The following is an 8945-nucleotide window of genomic DNA, read 5'->3' on the forward strand; positions in this document are numbered from 1 at the left end:
TGGGTTTGAGGTCGTTTGGGCAAGGAGCGTCGCTGTCACCGCCGCCCCGAAGGAGGAACCATTCCGTGTTAGACCCAAACGTGAGAAATTCCCCTCCTAGGGGGAGATCGCGGCCCTGCGGGCTTCAGGACCGACCGCTTTAAAGGGCTGTAGTAGTTGGCGGACCCGCCGCCAGGACACACTAGTTAGCGGCCCATAGGTAACAACGCCCGGCACAGCCCCGGCCCCGTTCTGCCCGCTTCCTCCCGGTGCCCGCATGTCCCGCTGCAGCACGCTCGTCCGTAAAGCGTCCTAAAGCCTGAACAAACGGGAAGGAAATGTAAGAAAGCTGCTTCTCCATCACTAAACGCACTGCTTTTTCCGTCACAAAGCAAGAGCTGTTTGCTTTCTGAGTGTCCACACCGCTGGCTTTGGGCATTCGCACATCCCTTAGGGGTGGGGCGGTGCCACCCCTCAATTCCAGTCCCTTATTGCCGTGTTAACGCAGCGAGGAGCAGTGTGAATCCCGTGCTGCAGCCTGCCCTGGGTGCACAGCAGTCCCGCCATGCGGATCCCAGCGGGGTTACCTGGTACCTTAGAGCTCCACCTAGTGAGCCGTACGGCGCGCTGTAGCTGGAGCGGGCATCCCGAAGTTGGGTCGGCCCAGACAGGGACTCTAAACTCTTAACACCGTGTGCCGATCTTCCTTGGAAGGGCCCCTTACTTTCAGAGCGTTTGTAAGTATGAGTTTTGCCTGAGTGAAAAATAAGGCTAAGACTTCTTGTTAGATTTCTTCTTTGTTTTGTTAGGAAAACCTCATTTGCCTTGTGATTTCATTAAACCATGCTACTTCATTCAGGCAGATTGCCTGAAAAGCTTATTTTCCAGGGAAGAACTCACTTGAACTGTCTAAGAATGAACAATCTCAATTTTTTCAGAGTCACCCTGTAATAAAAAGATTTGCTAGAGCAACAAAACACTCCAGTTGCCCTGGTGACTTTCTTTCTAGCAGGCACTGAAAGTGTCATATTAAGTTACTCCTATAGGAATGACCACAGTTGTCTTGCATCTTTCCCAGTTCAATGCATTCTGCACATCACTAGCACTGCCCATCTGGCATTCAGGAAAAGGCCTTCCAATACTTGAAGGGATATAAACAGGAGGGAGAATGGCTGTTTACGAGGGTGGACAGTGATAGGACAAGGGGGAATGGTCTTAAATTGAGACAGGACAGGTTTAGGTTAGATATTAGGAGGAAGTTTTTCATGCAGATTTGGTGACACACTGGAACAGGTTGCCCAAGGAGGTTGTGGATGCCCCATCCCTGGAGGCATTCAAGGCCAGGCTGGATGTGGCTCTGGGCAGCCTGGTCTGGTGGTTGGCAGGGGGGTACATAGCAGGGGGGCTGAAACTAGATGATCATTGTGGTCCTTTTCAACCCAGGCCATTCCATGATTCTATGATGGATCCAGATCTATTATGCTATCCAAGTATTTCCTTGTATACTCCAAAAGGAGCATGCAACTGAAAGCTAAGCATCTTTCACATCAGCTGCCCATCAGCTTTAATTTTTTCCTTTAAAAAAAAATAAAAATCTATGTGGAAATAGTGTGGCACAGTGTTTATCAAACAATGTCCAGAACCTTATGATAGGGTGATCACATACAATAAGGAACATGATCTACTGCACCAGGCTAAATATTTCCATGAGGACCATTTCAGCAGTTTTCCTTGCTAATGGCCACACCCTAGAAAAAAGGATCCTTGTGGAATTTAAACTTTTCCACTTAAAGTTGTGCTTCTGTGCTTGTTTATAGTTATATAACACAATATTGGAAGTAATGACCAAATAAGCTGCTGCTGAAACTCACCACCTACCCACTCTTTAGGATTGTAGCTCAATGATCCTCTACAGAAGCCCTCAAAGCAGTTATATTTTTGCTAGTACAACTTCTGGCTCCTCGTCTGATATGGATTACTTGCCATCACATTTTTATCATAGTCAGCTCAGTTATTCTCAAAATGAATGTTACTCATTATTGTGGTTGCATACAAATATATTGTATTGCCGCTGTCTTAACATGCTACCCTCTTGAACTCGCAGATTTGCACAGTCCAGAAAGGTCAAGCAACTCAGACAAAGGTATTCTCATGGGTATTTTAGGCCTACGCCAGTCAATTTTAATCTGAAATCCGGAATAGTCATTAACTGCTCTGACTGCACAAGACAGCAGCAAGTAGTAATCCAGCAGCTAAGAAAGCTTTTGAGTTGTTTTATGAGATGTAAGTCCTCAAAAAATTTTATGATAACTCATGTTAAAGTGAACTCCTCCTTCAAAAGTGGCTACAGCTGGCTCTGATTTCTTCTTCAAAGTCCCAATTAGGGCATTCAATCAGAGATACTTTCTGTTGTTTCTTTTCTTACTGCTATCCAAGATCTGCAGTGAGTTATCCATGTGCTTTTCTGGTTTAATCAAGGCCCTGAGCACATAAGGAACACCAAAGCACATTCATATTCATCAGCAGAACTACTCTTGCATGTGGACTTCTGCTAAAACTGTCCCAGCAGGATCGGAATCATACATTGAAAGATAAAGAAAACTGGCCATGACCTCTATTCACAGTCCCTTTATCCTTCAGCTTAGCTCAAAACCAGATGTGGGAAGTAACATGGCTCTAAGCCACATGAGCTGTCTCTTCTTCTCTATAGAACATATCATGACAGCAGTTCAGAGGAAAAGCTGATTCCACTTTAGAGGACTTAGTATTGTGAAATTTGATTTTGTTCCAACTCAGAGCCCTGCCTGCCCCCAAAAAACCCTCAAAGAAGCCCCAAGACTTCAGGAAGCAGCAAGTTTCAACTGCAGCCCAGGAGTGCAGCTGCAGAGGTGGGTGAGTTGGCAGAACGCCTTGCCACGCTGTGGTGGGATCCTGTCAGTCCCCTGCTTCAGTTTTTCTGGGGCCTTCAGTTTTTGGGGTCTTTCCTAAACACAAAATGTTTCAGTTCATACATTAACAGCAGCTACAAGACTCCAGGAAATTTCAAGAGAAGTTCTTTAACCAAAACTTTTCCCAATTCCAGAAAAAATCTTGAGGTTATTTCTCATGCAAATGGGGAAGAAAAATATCTGTAACGCTTCTGCAAATTTCTTCCTCCCTTACCCACCCACCCTTCTACTTAAGGGTCAGAATGAAATCTGTACACTCCTTCAAAACTCTGCGTTGCTTAGGGAGCACCACTGTACTGAAGTAAACCTCAAGTTCTTCTCTCTAAGTAGCTATAATAAGAGAGGATGGCAAATTTTGTACGTTAGCGTTTATGTAGTGTACTGCAAGAAGAACTTCCACCAAAAACATCTAGAAGACCAAAGACTAGATGAGATTCATCAACCCAAATCCTAGCTAGCTGTGTAGTGAGAAGATTATCTGAGTGGTGCAGATTCACACACAGATTTCTTAAAACCAGAAAGCTTATTTGAGTGCAAGTGTATGTATGTATTTACTCCTTTGTTTAGCTGTAGTCTTTACAGCATGTAATCCAGATTGTGTAAGAGCCTGTTGATTTATAAACATGATCTTGAGCAAGACGTATGAACTTGCATGGAGTGTGCTAAAGAGGAGTTATAGACTAAGTCCGGCTTCATTGAATAAAGTGTATTCAACTATCTATTACCAGAAATAATTTTTATCCTAAATGATGACCAAAGCAGGTGCCTGCATAGAAATGCAAAACACATGTAATACTGCAAGTGTAATACTTTGTACTGTAATTAAACACATTTTAATTTAGCTTTTCAGTTCATCCAACACAGCTGAAATGAGATCAGTCTTGGTAGGAGAGCCTACATCTCTCCTGCTTTGATTGTAGCCTCAGCCTCTTCAGCTGTGTCACATGAATGAAAAATTCCAACTGCCAGCTGGAAACACAAGTGAGTGTACCAGGTAGCTGGCAATGAAAAGTAAGATCTATGGTCTCGTAGCATGAGAGCGATGGTGTTCAGCTGATAACTAGTAGAGCAGCATCACAGGATAGTTGCTCTTCACTACATTTAAGATTGATCAAGGGAGAAGTGCAGATGGAGGTTCTAAATTAGAACAAGCAAGGTCCTGTCTCCTACTGTCTTATAGTAAGCAACACCATTGCTATCTATAGCAGTGATCAGATTAGTTGTGGGGTGTGACAGCCAGTATGTTTCAGTTGCTTCCCAGTAAACAGAATTGTGCTTCTGAACAGAGAGGTCTTTAAATCAAGGAAAGGATGATTTTCTCTCAGTGTATTCTAAAAAAGAGATGCCCTTATCTTAAAATGGTATCTTTAGAATACCATAACGAAGTTTCTTTAACTACTGGAACATTATTTCACATTTTAGAAGACTGAAGCAGCTCCTTTTACAGAAAGATAAGCTATAGTCCCCACACTCTTCAGTATTCATGCACTTAAAACGATGATGCTGAGCACTACTGTGAGCATTGCAAAGGGCAGATGACCCTATTCAAGTCCAAAAGAATAGCCAAAGTACATGAAAAATAAGCTATATCTAAGAACACAGTGGTATGCTTAGGGTTTTGATAGATATAATACAAATAAAACTAAGTTCTCAGAGGACTAACCAGCAACAGACAAAGGGCAAGGTTTGAGTAGACTCATGCTGCACTTCTCAACACACCAGATAAATATGATGGAATGAAACTAACACAGTCATTGTTGAAGGCAATCTTCTGACACAGATATTACAGGAAATATCCAAGTGCAAATCTTTGCCTCAGGCTTTTCTACTGCACCAGGGAAAGACCCTCCTTTCTTTCTCTTCAACCCCAAAAATAATCTGTCTACACTTTGGTGTTGATACTTGCCATTCTTCTAACCTGTGTTTGCAGTGACTTTGTTAAAACAAAAAGTCAGCAAATCTTCACTCCTCATACCATTTTTTTTTTCCTCATGTTCTGGAATAATATTTCAGTGGCCTATTCTGACCACAGGTGTAATTCAAACCGTTGTCAGGAAGCCCAGGCTCATGCAGACACCAATCCCTTTTCCCAGGACTGCTATGAAGGGCTCAGAAGTCATTCCTTATCTCAGAACAAAAAGCAAACATCTCTCCACAAATCCCTCACACTGAAAGCTTTCTGTTCCTATAATCTCACATATTTTTCCCAGTAACAGTATTTAAAGGAACCAGGAACTACAGTAGTCTAATAGCATACCTCATCCTTAAAAGCACAGCCTGCTCTGTTTCATACTTGCAGAGGCTTTTAAAATGCATCATCCTATTCAAATATAAAGTGACAACCTCAGAACCATTTGAAAAACCCTATCATCATTTTCTGCTAAATGAGTTCTTCTCCCCAAGGGCTCTCCAAAGGAGCCGATGCTTTAGAGTGCTAAGCTACCTATGAGACAGCTCAAGCTCAGACTAACTCAATTCCTGACAGACAGCTGCAGTGTCAGGTGGTGCGAAATAGCAAATGAAAGAGAAGATTATTAAATGGAATTAAATGCAGCATCCTCAGGAGGCCTTCATATAGAAAGGGTAAAGCCTACTCACCTTAATTCTGCATATTATCCTGTTCAACTGAATGGGCCTAAGTTTAGGGATAAACACAGCAGGATTTGGTCTCTTATGCTTACCATTGTTCTTCTCAAATTATATGAAATGCACAATGTAGAGCTATTAATAACATTGCAGTTTGTTATTATTATGTCATTTGGGATGCTTGGATTAGCACAGGTATATTAAATTACAATGAAAGCAGCTGGCAAGGGAACAGGACACTAAAACTGGTTCACAAAGGTGTGCTCATAAAGCTAGTGAAATCAGGAAAAAATAAAACTTTCACTAAGAGCAAATACAGGAAGCTACTGCTTGAGATCTCCCTGGTAAATTCTTATCATGCCTGAACTGATCATACTATACTTAGTTATCTGAAATATTTGACGGAATATCAATCAAATACCTATAGTAGAATTATAGAAAACTCAAATTTATACTTGTCCCACCAGTTTCGAAGCAAACATAAAGAATCTTTGGATACCAAATTATATATACGTAAGACGGGTCAAGGCCAAGACAGATTTCTACTAGTCTACAATGGGCTGTGATTTACAGGGGGAAAGAAGTGGTATGTGTTTCATACTGACTTTGTACTTCCAGATGAGTTCTCAAATAGGAAGCATTCTTAGCTGTTTAGGTGAGTCAGCTGTCTTGCTGACCATTTTGCACGGTTGAAATGGCTTGAAGCAAACACTTAGTATTTAATTTTATTTTTATTATTATTTTTTTTAACTGTGTGTTATCAGCAAGCACATGGAAGATTTCATAAGATTTCGTGCTATATCAGCATAGCACCTGTAAGGTTTAGTGGATTTTAGAACATGCTTTATACGCATTATATCAGGTTCCTCTCTATTCTTAGGCAACTTAATCTGAATGAAAGTGCTCATTGAACAGGTACAGACCATGTCAATATCTACCTTCTACAACTTTCCCTATGGGTTTTGTCTTCAGTTAGCATATGATGAAATGCCTGTATAAGCTGTCAGTTCCTCCTTTCTTCCTCTGAACATTCAACCCAACAACTCAGAAAAAAAATAGATGTTTCTACCAGCTTCGTTCAGCCCTCAGTTTGCACCAATGGGTTTGAATGACAAGATGAACAGTACGTAAGGCTTCAAAACAGTAATGTTGATCCCGTGGAAAGTTTGCATTGCATATCCTTCCAATTAAGCATAAGGAATGTCTAGGAGAGCCCTTAACTGTGTCTGTAGTGGAAAGATACCCCAAGTGGCTGAGCAATGACTGTGAGCACTGACAGCCGTGCTGGTCACAGTCATCTGTTCATCATCCCTTCCAACCCAAGCCATTCTATGATTCTATGATTTTGTGCTTTCATTACTTGCTGGCCATGGCATGCTATTTTGTGAAGAAAGCACAATAGGGACTTTGTATCTAGTACTAAAGCTACACAGACACTACTCCCCAAAAGGCACTGAGAGAACAGAGTTAAAGAATGATTTCGCTATCAATATATGGAAACTCCAGCAGGTTCCCAATGTGCAATTTCAAAAAGAATTATGAAGCTAGTATTGTACTAAGAATCAATAAATATTTATGAATTAGGTCTCGTAACAGTCATAAATGTCAGTATTACTCTCCCCTGCTAAGGGTAAGTAAAAGAATATCCAGATAGGATGAGTGAATTTCTTAACTTCACATGGGAAGTTTGGAAATCCAGAATTAGAACTGAAATTTTCAAAGGGACTTTAGGTATGTCCATTATATACAACTTGGAGTGGCTTAATGCAGTAACTGCAAGCTCTGTGAGTGTTTGAAATCAGGCCACTTGAAAGGGTCCACAATTAGCCAACCACTGCTACTAATGACCTTGGCAAAATTTAGTCCATATTCTTGACTCCTGCTCCAAAGTGTTTAGTTCCACAAAACACAGTCCTACCAAGATAAAGGGGGATCTAATTAAAGACAGTAACTTATCCTTAGTCACCCAAGAAATGAAGCTTCCACATTCATTAAACACTGTTTTGTTTTCTAATCTGTTCAATGGGGCTTAAATATGTTATTTATAGGCTAGACATTTGGGATAAGTCCTGGGTTTTGTAGAATAGTTATGCTCCAAGAAATCTTTTCACTGAAAATAGATGATTACAACAGCTTCTAGAAATATAAATTGTTTTACTAAAGACAGACATTACAGTTTGTTCTAGTTTTCACTGACATTAAGCCAGCAAGTCTCATGCCAGTATTATAACAATAATCATGCTGATAGTGCTATTTCAGTTTACCAAAGCCAAAATCCAATATGCTACAAATTAGATCAAGCACCAAATAAAATTAAGTAAAAGATAAGCAACATCAAAAGAAATGAATAGTAATTAAAAAAAAAAAAGAAGCATTTACATTTCTTTGCTGGTTTCAGACACAAGCTGGACATATATAAACAATTTTACATCTAATGTACCTTCCTTTCACCCTGCTTCCACTCTTCTTTTTTTTTTTTTTTCTTCTTTTTTTAATTATATTTTAATTTAAAAGCAGATTTTGCAGACAAAGATATTCTAAGAGAGCATATTCAGTTTAAATGTACTGGTTTCAGGATGGGGGAAGGAAAACAGGGCTCAGACCAATTAAAAGCTTTAAAGAAGAAAGGCAAATCAATTAAAAATGCCAGAGGGCAAAGACTGCTTAGGAAGAGATGAGACTTTGACAAATTTGAAATAGCTGTCTTCTACAAGGTCCATAATGGAAAACAAAAATAAGTTGCATTTAGAACAGCAAATATCCGCAGGAGAACAAGGCATCTGATACGTCACAGATAATACAGATCTGTGCTTTCACAAGCTGAATAAACATGCTGCATCACTGAGTTAGTGTTTGCTGAGTACTTTGAAGATAAAAAGCAACATATAAAATGCGAGGTGTTATTCTTAAGACACCCAAGGCAGCCAGATTTCAAACTCAGCTGCTGAATTATTAGTCTTATTGATCTGGCATTGCATTATTTTTTGCACCACAAAACCCAGTAGTTACTCAATAGGACACAGGCACTGAAAAGACAGGCATTAAATAAAACGTGTTATTTGGGACTCTTAAAGATTATATTCTGATTTTTGGCAACTTACTAGGAAAGGAACCAAAACTGACATTGCTGAATGTATCCTTTGACTGTAACTATAAATTAAAAGCATTGTCCGATGTAATTTCTTCTTTTTTTCACACAGTGATTTCAGGACAATTATTTATCCCCCTCCTCCCCCCCATAAGAATAGTGTTTTGAAGTCAGCCAATGAAACATGTTTTATTTAAGGACTATATTCCTAGAGCAATGGATTCTTTGGAGACCTAAAGGTTGCAGAGCACTTCATTAGTTCCACATAATGAAAGAATGGTGCAATTGAAGGAGGTCTCTAAGGGAGAATGGTGTGAAAATTAGAGACCCGTCTGCTCACTTGG

This window comes from Meleagris gallopavo, chromosome 1, assembly GCF_000146605.3.
Source record: "Meleagris gallopavo isolate NT-WF06-2002-E0010 breed Aviagen turkey brand Nicholas breeding stock chromosome 1, Turkey_5.1, whole genome shotgun sequence".
Taxonomy (NCBI): domain Eukaryota; kingdom Metazoa; phylum Chordata; class Aves; order Galliformes; family Phasianidae; genus Meleagris; species Meleagris gallopavo.